Source organism: Vulpes lagopus, chromosome 13 (genome assembly GCF_018345385.1).
Source record: "Vulpes lagopus strain Blue_001 chromosome 13, ASM1834538v1, whole genome shotgun sequence".
NCBI lineage: Eukaryota > Metazoa > Chordata > Mammalia > Carnivora > Canidae > Vulpes > Vulpes lagopus.
This window is the reverse complement of record NC_054836.1, coordinates 22239190-22258885: the sequence shown is the minus strand read 5'-3', so window position 1 is coordinate 22258885 and position 19696 is coordinate 22239190. Positions and strand designations below refer to the sequence as shown.

At 38.1% G+C, this 19696-nt stretch overlaps 1 pseudogene; it reads right to left on the bottom strand.

Moving 5' to 3' along the window:
- Positions 1-18007: 18007 nt before the first annotated feature.
- LOC121475034 lies at positions 18008-18636 on the bottom strand (annotated as a pseudogene).
- Positions 18637-19696: the final 1060 nt, after the last annotated feature.

Here is a 19696-nt window from a genome sequence, read left to right as displayed (position 1 = left end):
ATGTCCCAGCCTCTCCCTGTTTTTCATGTCAACACTGTAATTAATGGGATTAGGTCTAACATGACAGGTGGAAAATGTCGTATTTTTCTTTCGTAAAAACTCAGGATTAAACCTAGCTAAATTCAGCTTAACCTAGATTAAGCTACCTTTTGTAGCTCTGTGGTTCTTTTTAAAAATTTATTTAAATTCAATTTAGTTAACATATACTGTTTCATTAGCTTTAGGGGTAGAATTTAGTGACTGATCAGTTACATATAATACCTTGTGCTCATTACAAGTGCCCTCATTAATGCCTATCTCCCAGTTACCCCATCCCCTTCACCCACCTCCCCTCTAGCAACCCTCAGTTTATTTCCTAGAGTTAAAAGTCTCTTATGGTTTGCCTCCCTCTCTGTTTACATCTTATTTTTCCTTCCTTTCATTTATGTTCATCTGTTTTGTGTCTTACATTACACATAGGAGTGAAATCGTATGGTATTTGTCATTCTCTGACTTATTTCACTTATCATAATATACTCTAGCTCCATCCACATCATTGCAAATGGCAAGATTTCTTTTTTTATGGTTAAGTAATATTACATTCCAGATATATAGGAGATATATATATATATATATATATATATATATATATATATATATCACATTTTCTTTATCCACTCATCTGTTAATGGACATCTGGGTTCTTTCCATATTTTGGCTATTGTGGGCTTTGATTCTATAAACATTGGGGTGCATGTGCCCCTTCTAATCACTGTGTTTGTATCTTTTGGGTAAATATCTAGTAGTGCAATTGGTGGGTCATAGGGTAGCTCTATTTTTAACCTTTTGAGGAACCTCCATGCTGTTTTCCAGAGTGACTGCACCAGTTTGCATTCCCACTAACAGTGTAAGAGGGTGCCCCTTACTCCATATCCTTGCCAAAATCTGTTGTTTCCTGGTTTTTTTTTTTTTTAAGATTTTATTTATTTATTCATGAGAATACACAGAGAGGAGAGAAAGAGAGAGGCAGAAACACAGGCAGAAGGAGAAGTAGGCTCCATGCAGGGAGCCCGACGTGGGACTCGATACCTGGTCTCCAGGATCATGCCCTGGGCGGGGTGTGAGAACTTTCTTTTGTACATATTGTTATTTTGAGGCAGGTAGTCTGGGGTCCACTCTGAAATAAATTGCTATGGTGAATTAGATCCTCCAAAGTTCTTTCTACTGTTTAAGGCAGGAGAGTATGTGATAGAGACTGTATTTTTGATTGATCAAAAGGCTGACCACAGGAGGAAAAAGCAGCTTCCCAGAACCATACTGGGCATTGTTTGGAATGGCATACAATGCAGGCATTTAGCTACTGAGAAAGGGAAATTCCAAATGCTTTTATCACTTGATAGGATGCCCTAATCTCTGTCTGTAGCAGGAAATGAAGAAATTTACTTTGCTGTTCACACCACTAATTTCTGATGGAACTTAGCATAGTGCTTAATAAAAGGAAAGATTCTTGAGAAGAATGGGAAATATATGTGTGTGTGTGTGTGTGTGTGTGTGTGTGTGTGTGTGTATACACATACATATACTCAACTCCAATTTCAAATCACTATTTGAAGTTGTTTGAGCCAATTTCTACTTGCTGATTATAAAAATTATAAAAATAAGGGCACGTAGGTGGCTCCGTCAGTTAGGTGTCCAACTCTTGATTTCAGCTCAGATCATGATCTCCGGGTCATCATATCAAGCCCCACATCAAGATCCATGCTAGGCATGGAGGCTGTTTAAAATTCTCCCTCTCTCTCTCCCCCTCCTCCCCTACTTCTCAGGACATATATGCACTCTCTCTTTCTGAAAAAAAAAAAAAAAGGAAAAAAATTATAAAAATGATACTTAGGAACATAACGCTTTTCATACATAACATACATTCATTCATCATCCAAACTTTATTTTTTTTTAAGGTTTTATTTATTCATGAGAGACACACACACAGAGAGGCAGAGACACCGGCAGAAGGAGAAGCAGGCTCCCTGCAAGGAGCCTGATGTGGGACATGATCCCGGATCTCAGGATCACCCCCTGAACCAAAGGCAGATGCTCAACCACTGAGCCACCCAGATGTTCCTCATTCATCATTCAAACATTTACTGAGTATATACTTTTTGCCAGGGTACTTATAAACAGGAGAAATATCCCATGAACAAAAACGACAATGTAATTCTGGTGACCGCAAGGAATAAAAAGTTGAAAGTATTCCAAGAGTAGAATCTAATTCAGTAGGGGGTGAGTAGAGTACAGAAATGAAGACTGGGGAGTATTTTTGTCTGATGAAGAGACATTTAAACTTTTATCTTAAAGATAAGTAGGAGTTAGGTTAACAGCGAGGATGAGATCTTCCCTTGAGTGCTTGAATTGGGAAGCCAGGCCTATTCAAGGATCAAAGAAAGCCACTGAAGAAATTGGAGGGGATCTAGAAGAGGCTAGAGGGGTGCATGGAGACAGTTCATCAGAACCATGTTCATTATGCCAACTCATTTGCAGTGAAACACCACTGAGCAGGTTTGCGGTGGGGAATGATAGCTTGATGGTTTGGTTTGGTTTGGTTTCTAAAAAGGACAGAGAAGCTACTATATGAAGAGCAGCAGAAATGAATACAGGAGATGAGTTAGGAAGCCAATGCAATAGTCCAAGTGAGCAGTGGTTGTGGATGGTTCTATGGTGATGATAACAGAATTGGAGAGGGTAAATCTGAGTCATATTTTTAAACTTGGTATTTTATTAGACATGGAGGCAAGGACCAGGGAAGTGTGACCAAGTTCTCTAGGTAACTGACTTGAGCAACAGAATGGAGGGCTGTGTGTTTTACTGAGTTTGGCATCACCAATAAGGCAGTGGTATTCATGTAGAATTCACATGTTTAGCTCCTGTTGAGAGTGGGTTGTCCAAGTGGAGTTGTCAAATAAGTAAGTAATCTAGGACTTTAGAAAAGTCCTGCATAGACCCAAATGTACTGAAGTCATGGGAGTGGATGGGCTCACCTTAAAAATGAATAGAGATAGGGGAGCCTAGACAAGGGAGGGCTGAGAAGGGAGGGCCCAGAGAACACAGAGAACTCTGGCCTTTGAGAAGAACATTTTTGTCAATATTAAAGAGGAGAGAGAGAGGGAGGATATATGCAGATGCAAGTAAATTTAGAGAGATTTTTCTTTATTTGAAAGAAAATAAGGGCTATCTAATGGCTTCTCTTTTCTCTGTGAAGTCAGAGACAAAATTGTCTGCTGAGGGTAAGGATGATGGAAATGAGATCAGAGGTTTGAGGAGAAAAGAGGATTGAAATACAGTGCTTTGAAGATGCATGCCAATGTTCCTATTTTGCTTTTTCCTCGATGGCTGCCAACTCTTCCTGGGGCCAGTCCAGCACTAAGACAGCTGATATTTATGTCTTTTACAGAAGGACTTGAAATGTATTTCTTGGGGGGCACTGGGTGCCTCAGTCAGTTGGGCATCTGACTTGATTTTGGTTCAGGTTATGATCTCAGGGTGTTGGGATTAAGTCCTAGGATGGGCTCCATGCTCAGTGGGAGATCTGCTTGAGATTCTTTCCCTTTTTCTCTGCCCTTCCCCCTACTTGTGCTCTTTCTCTCTCTCAAATAAATAAATAAGTCTTTTTTTATTTTTTTAAAGAAAAAGTATGTGTTTATTTGGTTTTGTAGCCTTACATTTTGACAAGACTCATATTTATTAAAGAAACTCCCAATACACTGTTCTTTCACTGCCTAGAATGCCTTCAGTGTGTTTCAGGGTTATAAAACATTGAAGTTCATTCTGCTGAGAATTTTCCATATAGAGGGTGTTACACAGCTCTTTTCTTGCTGAACACACCTGCCCTGAGAAAATGACCTTTGCCTTTAGACCAAACAGAAGGGAGTTGCTAAAGAACACCCACCGAAAGCTTTGAAGTAGGCAATAGAATCAGCCCAACTTTATTGATTGTAATGGTTGATTTTCCATTTAAATAAAGGCGTATGGAGAAACCTATAATGAACTACCTTTGGTGTGAATTTTACCAAAAACTGGTACTGATACCTAAATACACTTATATTCTGGTTCTCCCAGCATCTTACTAAGCTGAAGAGTTTTATAGTGAAACCTCTGATGATTTATGTTTAATAGCAGCTGATAACTAGTCATGATGTGACTTGATTTGAAGCCAAACCCTGTAAGTAGAATTAATGTCCCTGTCTGTTTTTCCATCCCTAGTGCATATTTAACCAAATTATCCTTTTCCCTCTTGATTTTATTTACTCATTAGCTGTGTTGTAATGAAGATCCACAGTGACTAATTCTTCAGGCTCACAAGGAAGTTGAGATATAATCAGTGCTGGTGTGAGGCTGTAGTGTGGAACAGTCCTCTTTTACCTTAAGCTGCCACCAGAGAGGTACAGAATCGTAATCTGCCATTTAAACAGTAGGAGGAGCCCTCTTCAGGTTTGTAGAATGAAACACTATGGAAAGGGTTATGAATAGAATAACACTGGTCCTTTGATGCCATGAGCTCTGTAGCAGTCTAAAGAGAAGTAACAGGACTTCATTTACTGAAGGTGAATTCATGAAACTACTCAGGGATGGTGAACAAACGTGTCTTTTCCTACATAGTTATTTTTCTCCCAATGCTCACTTTTCTCCAGCCAAATGTTAAGAGGGAGAATCTAAGTTTTTGTGCTATTTTTCTACTTCTAATATAATTTCCTTTATTTTTCTTAACTGTGAAGTCCAAAAAGATACCTCTGATATGTGTGTTTTCAAAAAAAAAAAAAATTCCAGCGTTTGCTTCCCTTAATACTTTAGGGCTGTATTCTGTCATTCTCTCACGGCTCACATCACTGTTTTAATTGCTCACACAAGTCTTAAAACTCTCAAATGTCTATCTAGTATTTTTACCAACATTATGGTTCTTCCATAGGAACAAAAATTATCTTAGAATACCTGAGTACAAATTAGCTTAATATCCTAAAATAATATGAGTATTTTCCTTTTTTAAAAAAGAGAACCACACTGAAAAGAACTCATAGCAATCAATATTAGTGGGATTTCACGTCCTTGAATTTGTTCCAGGGGATCTTTCAGGACTGGATACTCTGGCCATATTCAAGGTTAAACTTGACTACATCCAGAAACTAGGTTCTTGTTTTTTTAAACACATGCTGGGCAAACTACCTGAGTCTTATAGCCATTTTGTGTACTCTCTTCCAAGGGGAAGCCCTCCAACTCTTGTCTAGAGTGGAACTCCCGCGGTAAGTAGAAGGAACACTGGTCTGAGAGTCTGATGAGCACTCTTCAAGTCCTAACCCACCATGGTTACCATATGATGTCCATCAGCCTGATCTTCCTTGTCTTTAATGGAGAAGATACCTACTACCCTTCTTGTAAGCAGTTGTGATACTCCATGGCACTTTGTATTCAACTCCTTCTACAGTATTTAGTAAAATCTGTTGCCTTTTTTCTTTTAATATGGTTGTCTTTAAACCTTGACTAGAAGCTCAAGAACTGTCACTTTCATCTTTTTATGCACATTTTTCCAGTACGTTGTAGAGACGCAAAATTAATTAATTAATTAATTAATTATTAATTATTTATTTATCTACCTACCTACCTACCTACCTAGCTCTCCCCTTCCAGCATGGAGCCCAATGCAGGGCTTGAACTCATGACCTTGGGATCGAGACCTGAGCTGAGATCGAGAGTTGAATGTTCAACTGATTAAGCCACCCAGGTGCCCCCCAAATATTCCTTTAAATAAGCAAATTCAACTTAAAAACATCTGTTAAGATCTATATGTTAAGCCTTTCTTTAGTTGCTATAGAAATGCGAAAATGAATTGGAACTTAAAATCTATTTTGGGAGATGGGAAAACAGCTAACTACATGGATTAGAGTACAAAGGTGAGCTCATAGAGATGCTGAATCATTGGAGGGAAAAATTACTTTCAGTGGGAAAAGCCTGGGAACTGTTCTTCAAGGAGGGGCATTTCTACTGGCCTGAAGGCTGAGAAGAATTTAAGCAGGTGGAAGCTCACAGGTGGGGTTGTGAGGTACACAAGCTGAACTCAGAGGAGGGAAAATTTCCCTGCCATGTAGAGGAAAAGAATCAAGAGGAATTGGGCTGATTTGTGACATTTAATACTCTTAGCAGAAAGCATGAAGGTTTGCCATTCATAATTAATAGAATAAGTATCAGAAGTTTTCTTTGATCAGACTTCAGAGTTCAAGCAAAGATCTAATAAATAATTCATTATTCCTAAGTGTTATATTCATTTGTAAGTTTTTCCTAGATTTTGTAAACACATAATGGAATAATAATCATTACCCTTTTTTAAAAAAGGGTTTTTATAAGGGAAATAAAGGCAAAGTGGGAAGACTTTTTTGGTTTGTAGAAGTGAAGAGAATACATAATTCAGTTCTTATAGTCTGACTCATTTTTAAAAACAAAGAATGAAATATGGACATTAAATATCAAACTATGTCCCAGAGGCCAACATCCTTGGATCTTTTCCATTCATGATGGAATTATCATTCTTGGTAATTAGGGAGGAAGACTTATTCTTCCTTCTGTCCTATCTTCCCTGCTAAGTTTGAGCTCACATGGGCCCTAAGCGCTCTGGGAGTCAGGCAAAGAAGTCTCTGTGAGAACTTTTTGAAGCTATCTGGATTCTCTTCAAACTCAGCAGTACACAGGTTTAGTTCATCTGGCAAAAGGCCAGTGTGAAGACCATGGACATATCTCCAATCATCTTCTTCCCTTTCAGCCCTACTTCAAGTAAAGCATCTAAAGAGCTTTCATCCTCAAATTGCCCAACTAGCCCCTCACTCTTAGATTAGGGAATACCTTGGCTTTGACACAGGCTGATCATAAAATGCTTCATGTTACAGAACCAGAGATGTAATGTAATGTGAAAGACTTGGAGTTTAGAGACTATCAAGTAGCAGATCTCAAAAGCAGGGGTCCTCAACAGGACATTATGAATAGGATATAGATCATAGATAGTGATGTAAGAAGAAGGGAAACTTTCTGTTCCAGGTTAAAATAACACAACATGAATACCCTTTACAGCAGATATAAGGTACCTTGCCTAGAGGCCTTTGGATCAATTCTCCAGCTTCCCAATTTGACCCTGCTAACATTCCACTCCTGTACCTTCACAGGATTGCCCATGCAGCCAGAATGAAGAGGTGAAGGAGCCTAGAAGAGTCCCTCCCCATCCCTTCTGGGCATTAGCAACCAACAACTGGGTGATGGAGTATAAAAGCTCAGCTCTCTGCTTCCATATGGAGAAACTGTGAGGTATAATCAGTCTCCCCTCAGGATCAGGCCAAGCCTAGGACTTCCTCCTCGAAACATCACCTTTACTTGACTTGGTCCCCTTTCTAATCCTCCTCCTTCTTCTCACTGCCTATTTGAATAGCACATCCTTAATAGATCACTTGTAGCCACATTCTTGGCTCAGGATCTGCTTAAGGGAGAACCTCATTTAAGCTATCATAATCACATAATCTGGGAAGAAACTACCTCTCCTACCCCCCAACCCTCGCTTAGTTTGCAAGAAAGAGAAAGATGTTTCATTTATTAGCAAAATGAGATTTTATGAAAGTCAGATTTATGTCTGCTACTCTATGAAAATTAATTAAAAAAATGATAGCAATATCACCAAGTGGATCTAAAAGAATAGTAAGCATTGGATACAATGTTTCTGAAGAAGAATTTTAGAGAACAAATATATCTTACTTCCTGTCTTTCTGTTTTGTTTTCCAGTGAAAGTCCTACTTTCTATCTTAGTTATGAAGCACCATATTAGGTTTTTCCAGGTTACATTAGGTTGAAAATGAATGAGCTTAAGAGAGAATACCTTTCTCTACAGGTAAGTAGCATAAACGTATCTTCTACTGATTTTTGACAGGATAATCTCTATACATCTTGCCAATATTCCATTTAAAATTGGTCTATGTGCCTGCTGCTATTGCCCATAAGGCTAAGACAGCAATGCCCATAGTAACTGGGGCTGTTTCCATTGCTTTTAGTGGCCTGTGGAACAATCATGTAACAGTCTGAATACTAGGTAAACCTCAGCTCACTGTTAGGAACAGGGAAAAGAGAAAAGTGATTCAGGAGGACAAAATGTCACAGTTGAGACTGAATTAATCTTAAAGAGTTATGTCTAGATTGACCGCCTAATAGTGTATGGGGGATAAAAGAGAGGGATGCTCTCAATTTTTAGATGTTAAATTGGAGCTAAAATGCACACATTTCATCATTTCAGAAGCCCTCGTCATCTTTCCTTAATACTTTTTACAAATAGGATTAACATGTTGTGTTGATTAGTATTTATATGAGCTTTATGTTTCTGTCAGTTGTGGGGATTTTGGCTGCTGCTGATGTGTTTTATTCTGTCCTGTCCTACTGACTAGAGGACTGTTTTCTTTTTCTTCCCAAACTCCCCACAGAATGAGCGTTAGGACTGTCTTATTCATTCTTGTGAAATAGACGATTACTGTAAAATCATATTTGCTTCAAGGTTTATAATTTGAATTCTTTCTTATTTATTCTAGAGTATTTTGATATTTAAGGAGCCCTGCAGTGACTTTTGTTTGAAAAGATATTGAGTTATGTACAGAAGTTTCAAGGGTTTTCTGAGTAGCAGTTAGTCTTCTTTACGCAGTCTGAATTTCATCAAGTGGGAAACTCGATATTTAGATGTACTGCCAACAAATATTGATTTAGTGCAACTATATATTATCTGAAGCCTCCTCACTTTATTTCTACATATCTAGGAATAATTGTCTGGGTCCCAGCCACTTCTTTTACTGTGAAAGCTAAAGGCCACATAACAATTCCAATAACACATTCAGGGAAGGTGAAAATGACAACAAGGAATGTTTTTGATTCTCTGTGATTGACTTGTAAGTTTTATGTCGCCTGTTGACTGCAGCTATGCTCTCCTCTGTGTTCTCCCATGGTTAAAGCAGTCCCTCTTATCCAATTGTGATTGACTGGAATTAGGGTAATCTCTGGGCCTCTATTTGAAAATCCTTGAAATTTTGAGATTTTTACTTTTGTCCAAAACACCTTTGTCCAAAACACAAAACTAAGCATAGGGCCTTGGGTGTCATCTAACAGATCTTGCAATTATAATGGATTTAGAGAAAAGCTTTGGACTTCTTCTTGTTCTTCTCTGTAGGATAGCCCTGCCTCATTTCTAATCTTTAGGGCAGGCATCTATAATTCAATGAAATAAGGGTAAATTAAAGAGATTTTTAAAAAAGTGACCCCTTGCTGTTGAGGTGCAGAGATTCAAGATTACCTGGCTTTGAAATTCCCTTTTTTGCCTCTTACTGCTCAGGCCTCTTACTGCTCAAATTGAGAGCTTGCCAGAGTTTTTGCAATGGCTGCAGTGGCTTCTCAGAACTTAACACTTTTAGGTGCTACATCTTTTATTCTTGCTCATTTCATAGTATTGTGGGTTTGAGCTTCTGGTATTGCAAAACTCATAATTCACTCATACTGAGGAATTGCTGAATGTATAAAACTTGAAATTGGACTAATATTCAAGGACTTTGGACTAATATTCAAGCATGAGTTGCAGGTTAAACATGGCAGACTGACAAAGCCTTTTGTCTCCACTCCTTTTTAAAACTGGGATATGATTAAAATGGAGAGAATAAAATAATAAATAAGAGATGTCAAGAGAATTTTGGAAGATGAAAGTGTATAAAAGTCTCCTGCCTTGGCACCTAAGTGGCTCAGTGGTTGAGTGTTTGCCTTTGGCTCAGGTCATGATCCTGGGGTCCTGGGATTGAGTCCTGTATCAGGCTACCCTCTGGGAGCCTGCTTCTTCCTCTGTTTATGTCTCTGCCTCTCTCATGAATAAATAAATAAATATTCTTAAAAAAAAAGTCTCCCACCATATGCAGCCGGATTCTTCTTCTACTCTAGAGAAGTTAAACCAGGCAAGATATGGTCTCAGGGTAAGTTGGCACAGCTGAGGAAGGGGTGAGGGGCACATCCAGAAAATAGATCAGTGAGTAAAGGTATACATATTGAATGAGGAATGCCTTAGTTCTTCTCTCCTGCTTGGTATTAATATCTCTAGAAGCCAGATTAATACTTAAATAGAAAAAATGAGAAAGAAATGAGTCCAAGAGAAAGATTTTCAGTGATTTGTGGGTGTCCCAGAAAAATGGTGAGTCAGCCTGCAGGAAAAAGAGAGGTCAGCCTTGGTCAGCCTGCAGGAAAGCCCAGAAGTCAGCAAACTCTGCCCCGACCCAGGAACAGATTTTTAATTATCAATGGATCCACCAAGATGACCAGGCATTTGAGGAAAGCCATTAGAATGAAAAACATAAGCCCAAAGCAAAGTGGGGAGGGCAGGGCAGAAGGAAATTCATGGGAAATAGAAAAATGCAAGGAGCATAAGAAAACATTAGAAAAAAACCCAACTATCCTAATATTGCCAAAGAGATGAGAGGAGATTGCATTTTTTAAGAGAAACAGGATAAGAGGAAAAGGGGAACATTAGAAAGGAGAAAAGCTCTTGGAAATTAAAACAGTGATGGAAGATAAAATTGAGGAAATCTCCAAGAAGTTAGAAACAATGCTACCAAGAAAGTGATGAAAAATAGGGAAATTGCTAGTGTTGGACTGGATAGGAAGAAAGACTTATTATTTGAAAGTGATGATTTTTATCTTTTTCTTTTGAGGGATTCTTTCTCTTATTAGTTTTTCTTGTCTTATCCATTGCTTTGGACTTCCAGAACAACACTGAAGAGTAGACATAGCAGATATCCTTGCTTAGCTCCTGACTTAAATAATAAATACTTCTTACCTGACTAAAGATGACTCCTTATATTCCTGACTTACTTATTATTTTTAATCATGAATGAGTGTTGAGTATTGCAAAATGGAGATTACAGGGGCACCTGGGTGGCACAGTTCATTAAGTGCCCAACTCTTGATCTCAGCTCAGGTCTTGATCTCAGGGTCATGAGTTCAAGCTCCGCATAGAGCCTACTAAATGGAGATTTCTAAAATCTCCATTCAGAAGAGTAAATGGTTTTTCTCCTTAAATTTCAACCAGTATTGTATTGGCCCAGGAATAGAATAGGGGATTGAGAATCATAGTATAATAAATTGTAATATACGTTTTACTCAATATTTTTAAGATAAAAATTTATGTGGTCTTTATTATGTTGAGGTATGTTCCCTTTAAACCTCCTTTGTTGAGGGTTTTTATCATTAATGGATCTTGTGCTTTGTCAAATGTTTTTTCTGCATTTATTGAAATGATCATATAGTACTTATCCTTTTCTTATTGATGTGATGTATCACATTGATTTGTGAATGTTGAGCCATCCTTGCAACCCAGGAATAAATTCCACTTGATCATGGTATGTGATTTTTTAAAATGTACTGTTGAATTTTGTTTGCTAGTATTTTACTAAATAGGCCTTTTGTTGGCTTTATGACAGAGCAAGGCCACCGGCATTAAGGAGGGCACGTGATGGAATGAGCACTGGGTATTATACTATATGTTGGCAAATGGAATTTAATTAAAATAAAAACATTTTTAAAAAATAAAAAAAAGACTTTGGGGTCATATCTTTGAAATCTAAACACCAAGGGAGATAGCATCCCTATGTCCCAGGTTTAGGGGAGACTGTAGGAGCCTCACTTTGGTGGCCCCTTTCTTCCAAGTTGTGAAACTACCTCCTTTCATGAATGTATGAGTTTGTTCTTCTTCTGGATAAAGCCAAGTAAAAGATGTGGCGACTGGTTGAACACAAATGCCAAATTCAATTAACTCTTTAACATTCCCTATGTGCCACAGAAGCATAATCTAAGAGAGGATTTAGACACCTCATGTTTAATTAAATTCCTCACATCACCCTGGTACAATTCCTTGTTTTGAATATTTTCAGCATGACTGGACATATGTATATCCAGATATGTCCAGCCATGCTGAAAATATATTACTTCTATGGTCAGTGATTAGTCTTCTATTGCTTTTTTAGTAGCTATAAGAAAAAACTGACTTTACTTGGCCAGAACAACACCTGTTTGCCACAAAATTGTTCAAGTCCTAAGTCCAAGGTAGGAGCTAACACAGATCAGCAGGGAGAAGCTTTGTTACTATGAGGGATATGCCTTGGGGATGTATTGTGCTAATATGCATTTATTAACTGAATTTCATCTAAAGTTTAATCAGTCTTCAAAGTAAGGAAATGGATTAAATGTCATCTTATGATATATGATAGATGATATCAAGGCTTTTTTCATCTCAGACTGATTTTCTACTTTGGCATTTTTTCAGGAAAGATAAGACCCACTTAGAAGCTAGCCTATATACCTTTGCACATTTTCTGTATTGAAAAGCTCCATCTTTATTTTTGAATAAACCTATTTTTATTAATGTTTATTTGCAATTTGAACAAAATGTTCTTCTTGGCTACATTTCAGGGCCTGAATATTTTCACTGCAAGTTTTCTGAATACACCGATAGATCAAATAATTATGCAAAGTGAAATTGTGTGTGTCTGTGTGTGTGTCTGTGTGTGTGTGTGAAATAAAATATAATACATGATTGACCAACTCATGGATTATGATGTAACTTTCCCCTCTTGTTATTGTGTGGTTCTGCAATGCCTGTAACTTTAAATTAATTAGAGATTATTTAAATAATTTTTTGAAATAATTTAAAAATGATTTTTAATAACTTTTTGAAAGTGTAGTAAATACTCTGCTCTGGCATCACAACTATGATCAGCATTGAAAAGCCAGTGGAGTATAGTAAAACAACTGAGTTTTTAATCAGTTTTTATATTTAAATTTTAGTTTTATCATTTATCAGCTGTAAGACTTTTTGACTCATCAATAAATGGGGAAAAATAATACCTACCTCTTTAGAGTTTTTGTGAAAATAGTATTTATAAAGTATCTATTGTGCCCGGCATATAGTAGCTGCTAAAAAAATGTCAATCTATTAATGTTATTGTTGTTACAGCAGTGGTTGAGATGTATACCATTTATGATTCTCCATAAAGCAAGCCATTTGATTTCAGGATAACCAAATCTGTAGTTAATGTCAATAAAATAGGATTTGGTCAAGGAAGTCTAAAATGTTTTAAATTCTTTCAAGAGCTAACACAATGCTTCTCAACTTAAATGTGCCTATGAATCATTGGAGATTTTGTTCAGTGGTGACTCTGATTTAGTAGGTTTGCTTGAAATTGGAGATTCTTCATTTCAAACAAGCTTCCAATGATAATGATAATGTTGCTGGCCCATGGAACACATTTGGTATAAAATGGCTCAGGTACTAGGCAAGCTCTTGGAATACTTATTATCACATACATGATAGTTCTTTTTAAATTGGTACACATACCACTGAGCCTACTTTATTCAGTTATCCACTATTAAAAATAGAACATATTATTTTATATGCCACTCCTTATTTTTTAAAGTATTTTCTGCTTGTCATCTACCAACTGCACAGTTACAGAAACATTAAAATGTACCAAATCCAAATATCTTGTCACTTTTCCTAAATATTTGGGGGCTTGTCCTATGATTGATTGATTAATTGATTTTTATCCAACTTTATTGAGATATGATTGACATAAAGTTATGTAAGTTTAAGGTGTACAACGTGTTAACTTAATACGTATATATGGCAAAATGATTACCATCATAGCATTAACTAACACCTTCAATTAGTCGCATAATTACCATTTTGTATGTATATATGGTGAGAACATTTAAGATTTACTCTCTTAACAACTTTCAAGTATGTAATTCAATTTTTTTAAAGATTTTATTTATTAATTCACGAGAGACAGAGAAAGAGGCGGAGACACAGGCAGAGGGAGAAGCAGGCTCCATGCAGGAAGCCTGATGTGAGACTGAATCCCGGGACTCCGAGATCATGCCCTGAGTCAAAGGCAGACGCTCAACCACTGAGCCACCCAGGCGTCCCTGTAATAAGATATTGTTAACTAGGGATCCCTGGGTGGCGCAGCGGTCAGGCGCCTGCCTTTGGCCCAGGGCGCGATCCTGGAGACTCAGGATCGAATCCCACATCAGGCTCTCGGTGCATGGAGCCTGCTTCTCCCTCTGCCTATGTCTCTGCCTCTCTCTCTCTCTGTGACTATCATAAATAAATAAATAAAAATAATAAAAAAAAAGATATTGTTAACTATAATCATCATGCTGTACCCAGAGCTTATTCAGCTTATAACTGGAAGTTTATACTCTTTGACTTAACATCTGTCCATTTTCCCCAGCCCTCAGCCCCTGGTTAACCACTCCCTGCTTCTATGAATTAAACTTTTTTAGATTCCATATATAAGTGAGATTTGTCTTTAAGGTTTATTCCACTTAGCATAATTCTGTCAAGATTTATCTATCTATTGTTGCAAATAGCAGGATTTCTTTCTTTTTACATACCCATCAACAGTACACAAGGGATCTCTTTTTTCTATATCTTGGCAAACACTCGGTCAGTATCTCTTATCTTTTTGAAACTAGTTATTCTAACAGATGTGAGGGGATAGGTCATTGTGCTTTGATTTGCATTTCTCTGAGGATTAGTGATACTGAGCATCTTTTCATGTGTCTGTTGGCCACCTGTATGTCTTTGGAAAAATGTCTATTCAGTCCCTTACCCATTCTTATATATATTTTTTATCACTTCATATTTGTATAGTTCATGGCTACCACAGAAGCTGGTGGGCAGTAGATGGTCAAGAATTGCGTTTTGATTATCATGAGAGGTAATAAACAGTGTTAGATGAGTGGTTTTCTACCCAGGTTACATGAGAATTGCCTGGGGTTCTTTTAAAACATTTGGCCCTTCCCTAGACCAATTAAATCAGCATCTTTGCCAGCGAGTCTTGTAGATTTTTAAAACTCTCCAGGTGATTCTAATGAGCAGCAGCCAGGACTGAACCACTAAAATGAGTATGAACAAACATCCGGACATTTTCTTTAAACATCCTACCTATGGATTCCTTCAGGTCAATTACATAATTTTCATTATCCTATATCCTGTCTATGTTCAGCATGAACCTGTTCTAGGGGAGCCTCTGCTGCAAATGGTGAGCATAAAATGCCACCTGAGAATTTTAATTTTGTAACTATCTCTTGCTATCACGGGGCTATTTTTGTTTGTTTGTTTGTTTCCTCTCTCTGTGCTATGTAGCTTTTAAGGAAAATTTTAGTTTTTTAATGTTCATTGATAAAGAAATATATGCTTAATTTAAAAAAATCAAGCAAAAACTCTTTACTTACAAGAATTTAAGTAAAACACCTTCCTCTGTGAACATCTTTCATTTCTACTCCATTCCACAAAATCCACCCCCATTATCTGGTAATTATCCATTACACCATCATATATATTCTTACATAAACACATTATACACGCAAACAGTCTAACTCAATCAAATCACATTCCGTTGGCAGCTTGCATGTTCATTTAACAACATATCTTGAAGATATTTTGATTCGCACATACAGTTTGACTTCTTTCTTTCTTTCTTTCTTTCTTTCTTTCTTTCTTTCGTTCTTTCTTCTTTCTTTATTTCTTTCGTTCATTTTAAGATTTTATTTATTCATGATAGACATAGAGAGAGAGAGAAAGGCAGAGACACAGGCAGAGGGAGAAGCAGGCTCCATGCACTGGGAGCCTGACTCAGGACTCGATCCCGGAACTCCAGGATCACGTCCCCAGCCAAAGGCAGGCGCTGAACCGCTGAGTCACCCAGGGATCCCCACCTCATTCTTTTTAAAGGATGCATATCATTCCATCATGTGGATATATCATAATTTTTAAGCATAACCATTATATATGTATTATTAAGGTATATATAAAATGTTTCCAGTTTATAAGTACTGTATTAAAATCAAAGCCACAATGATCGTCCTTGCACATGTCCTTACGTAATTTTGCCATTGTATCTGTTAAAAAATGTAGTTATAAAAAAAAAATGTCGTTACATTGTCCAACTGCCACTTTCAGATGCTGTCATAGGCAGTGCTTCCCTATCTACCCTCCTGGATTAGCTGAATGTCAGTCTCCACTTCTATCTTCCCAGTGTCTCAAAGCAGAGCTTGTTAATTCCCCCACCATGGGCTCAGTTGTAACCCATTTCTTAGATTCATCCTAAGAGAAGATAGAGGAAGAGTAGAGGAGAAAGAAGAAAGAAATGCTGATTATGTTCCAGACACAGTAGTCCAGAAAGCAACTATACAAAATTGCTTTCTATAACAATTATAGTTATTTTTGCCTCCATTTTTTAGGTGATAAACCTGGCCCCAGAAATTAACTGATCAAGGCAAAGAGGGGTGGAATTGAGATTCAAAACCCAGGTTTATTTTGCTCTAAGCACTTAGTCTCAAAGTCTTAATCTCTTCTGTGCTCTTTGAGTGGTACAGGCATTGGGTCCCACTCACTGTGAATGAGACTGGGGTGACCGGGGTGACCTTTGAGCCCCAATGTCATTTGTGAATTGCAGCCCCTCCTCTAAACTAGCAGTGTATTTTCTGGTAACTGGCCAGTCTTATACTTTCATTCTTGTGTCTTGCTCCTATATCCAAGTTTCTCTTCCAGTATCTCACTTAGTGCTCTAAAAGTTCTTTTTTTTTTCTTTTTAAAGATTTTATTTATTTATTCATGAGAGAAAGATTGAGAGAGAGAGAGAGAGAGAGAGGCAGAGAAACAGGCAGAGAGAGAAGCAGGCTCCATGCAGGATGTGGGACTCGATCCTGGGTCTCCAGGATCACACCCTGGGCCGACAGTGGCTCTAAACCGCTAAGCCACTGGGGCTGCCCATAGTGCTCTAAAAGTTCTAAGGCAAAGTACCCTCCTTCACCATATATTTAGGCAAGAAGTTATTAAACTGTCATTTAGCTACAGTGCATGATGTGTGTGTGTATGTTGGGAGGGTGTTTGCATTAACTGGAGGTGACATAATGTCTGAGTTTCTGCTCAGTAGGGCTCTTGTTCAGCTTAGGTTCCCACCAGGAAGTTACTTTACCCAATAAAGGCACATAGTATAAAACCTCTCCTTTGCAAAGAGGAAGAACAAAAGTGTCAAGCCAGATCATAGATATAGAGAGAACCAAAATGAGACAGGCAAATAGAGAAAGGTTCAATTTTCCATTTATAAATACTACTAGCAGGTATTTTGCAAAGTGTTTTCCAGGGAGGACATACCTCCTTTGCAGTACTGAAGGTGAACTTTGAACAAGTGCATTGGAAAAAATAAGAATTTCCTGCAAACAATGACATCATCAATATGAGGAATAAAAGATCCCAGCACAGAATAGTTTTAGGTAAGACAGCTGAAGACCCACAGAAGGGAAATTCATAAAAGAAACAAACAAAAAAATTGCCTTTTCATATTATACCAAATTTTTGCCAGTTCTTTAAGGAAGAGTAATTAAAATTTAATTCTAATAACTAACCCATGTGAATCATTTAGTGGTTTTTTTTTTGTTTCGTTTGGCAGAATACTCTTTTATTATAGTAATATATAAAGCAAATATAACTTTAAATGTTTATATCCACAACTGTATATATTTATGACTATTTGGTGTTATTCAGCTTGCTCAAATTTAGGGGAGTAGCTTATATGTAATTCTTGAAATTCACTCACCTTCTTCATAAAAATGTGGGATTGAAATGCATGTGCATGTTTTTAAGAGTAGGCAAATTTTCACTCTCTGACTTTATTCCCAACATCAGCATTTTCACACATCCTTGTTGAGTTAACCAAAATCAAGGCCTTTTGTTACTAAGAGAACCTTCGAGGTTATGGTTACATTTGCCAGAGGCAACATCCTTAAATTTTAATGAACTACAACTACTGGTCAGCCAATAGATATTTGGCCTAGTTCCTTCTCCCTTTAGGGCAAATGAGTTTTCCCTGGACATTTGGTCCAACCCTTGAAGACTGAATCTCCTTCAAACACCTCCTTTAAAGTCACTTTAAACAGCCATTTCCATTTTAATAGTCAGGTGAGGACTGTAACCCACGATCTGAAAGTATTCAGCTTTAAAGTCATGGATCAGCTCAACTTTTTGAAGGATTTTGAGCTTCAGGAAAGATCTTGGTTCTCACTGAAGCTGCATTTTCAGAGGCTCAACATGATTCAAGTAAATATGTGCATTTTCAAAGTATATACAAAGTCATCTGGCTCCAGGCCTGTGAGGTATTGATCATATTGGTGAGCCTGGCATGTAGCTGGACACGTTGGAGGGCACAGTCAAGCCCATATGTCCTCACCTCCAGGACAGCTGGCCAAACACCTTTTGTAGTTGGTCTACTTTTTGCCCTGAATAATCTGAATCCTTATATTTGTATTCTGCCTCAAAGTGCCTCTCCACCAAGAGCCATAAACTGGGCCTAAATCCTCCTTTCTGTTGGAGAATTCCAGGTGTCCCAAGAAGGCTCAGGAGGCTTTGGCATCCCAGATTCGCACTCCCTTGGAAGATAGCTCCTTAGCATTTGTAGATCCCTTGATAAATCACAGCAACTCTTCCAAAACACCCTTTCGGAATGCACATGTTGTCAACAGCAGAGGAAATTCACCTCTCAGGCTGCCGTGTGTCTGCATGCTGAGTACCTCCAGCCTGCTGGTGCCAGGGTGCTCTGTCTTCTGGAACCTGGAGCACAGGATGGACAATATCTGCTCAGGGTATTGCAGCTTCCTGTACAGTGGCGGCCAAAGGCTCAGCACCCTGCTTGTGCATGGTAGGCCAGGACAGCTGGCACTGCAGCTTGGAGACAGGGGTGGATAGGCTGCAGGCACCACTGTGGGGCCCTGGAGATGGGCAAGGTGGTGTGGCCTTTCTGTGCACTTCTTTTCCCCTCATTTACTTTTTTCTGAGAAGCCTGTTTTCTTGGACAGCCACTACATTAACACACATCTGGAGCCTTGAGAATGGTGTATGGTGCAGCAGAGTGAGCAGAGTTTGACTAGAAACAGACTATGCTTGGAATTCTAGATTGGTTGAATAATCATCTATATCAGCTAGTATTTTCAAGGATGACCACAACAGTATCTGTCATCCCACATGTCTTTCTAGAACCTTTCCATTCTCACCTTAAGGGGTGTAGTTGATTTTTCCTCTAGTTGAAAATGGGTGGATTTGTGACTTTGTCGTAACCAAGAATGTGACAGAAGTGACACTATATGACTCAGAAGCTAGATTGGAAAAGGCGATGTAACTCCTCCCCTTGCCTCCCACTTGTGACAAAAATCTGAATCACTGTGTAAGGAATCCAAGTGTGCTGGGGGCCACCATGCTATGAGGGAGCCCAAACTGGCTCATGTGGAGAAGCTCTGAGACTCTTTCTTATTCTAGACAGGTAGGTAAGTAGGTTAAGTAGGTAGATAAATAGACATCTTTTTTTTTTTTTCAATTTGAAAGCAGTCATTTATTAACTGATCAGATTAAAAATCATCATGGTAGATACCTTAGTTTCATCTTTCTAATGATCCTATTGATCCGATCTTCCCTGTTGCCAGCATCTCCACTTTCTACAAAATGAATGGTCTTTTTCTTCATTCCTCCTCCTGGAGAACATTATTTGAAGGGCCATAAGGAGTTTTTGCTTCTTTCAAATATTTTCCAACAGTATAGATCTGAAACAGATCCTCCATGCAGATGATG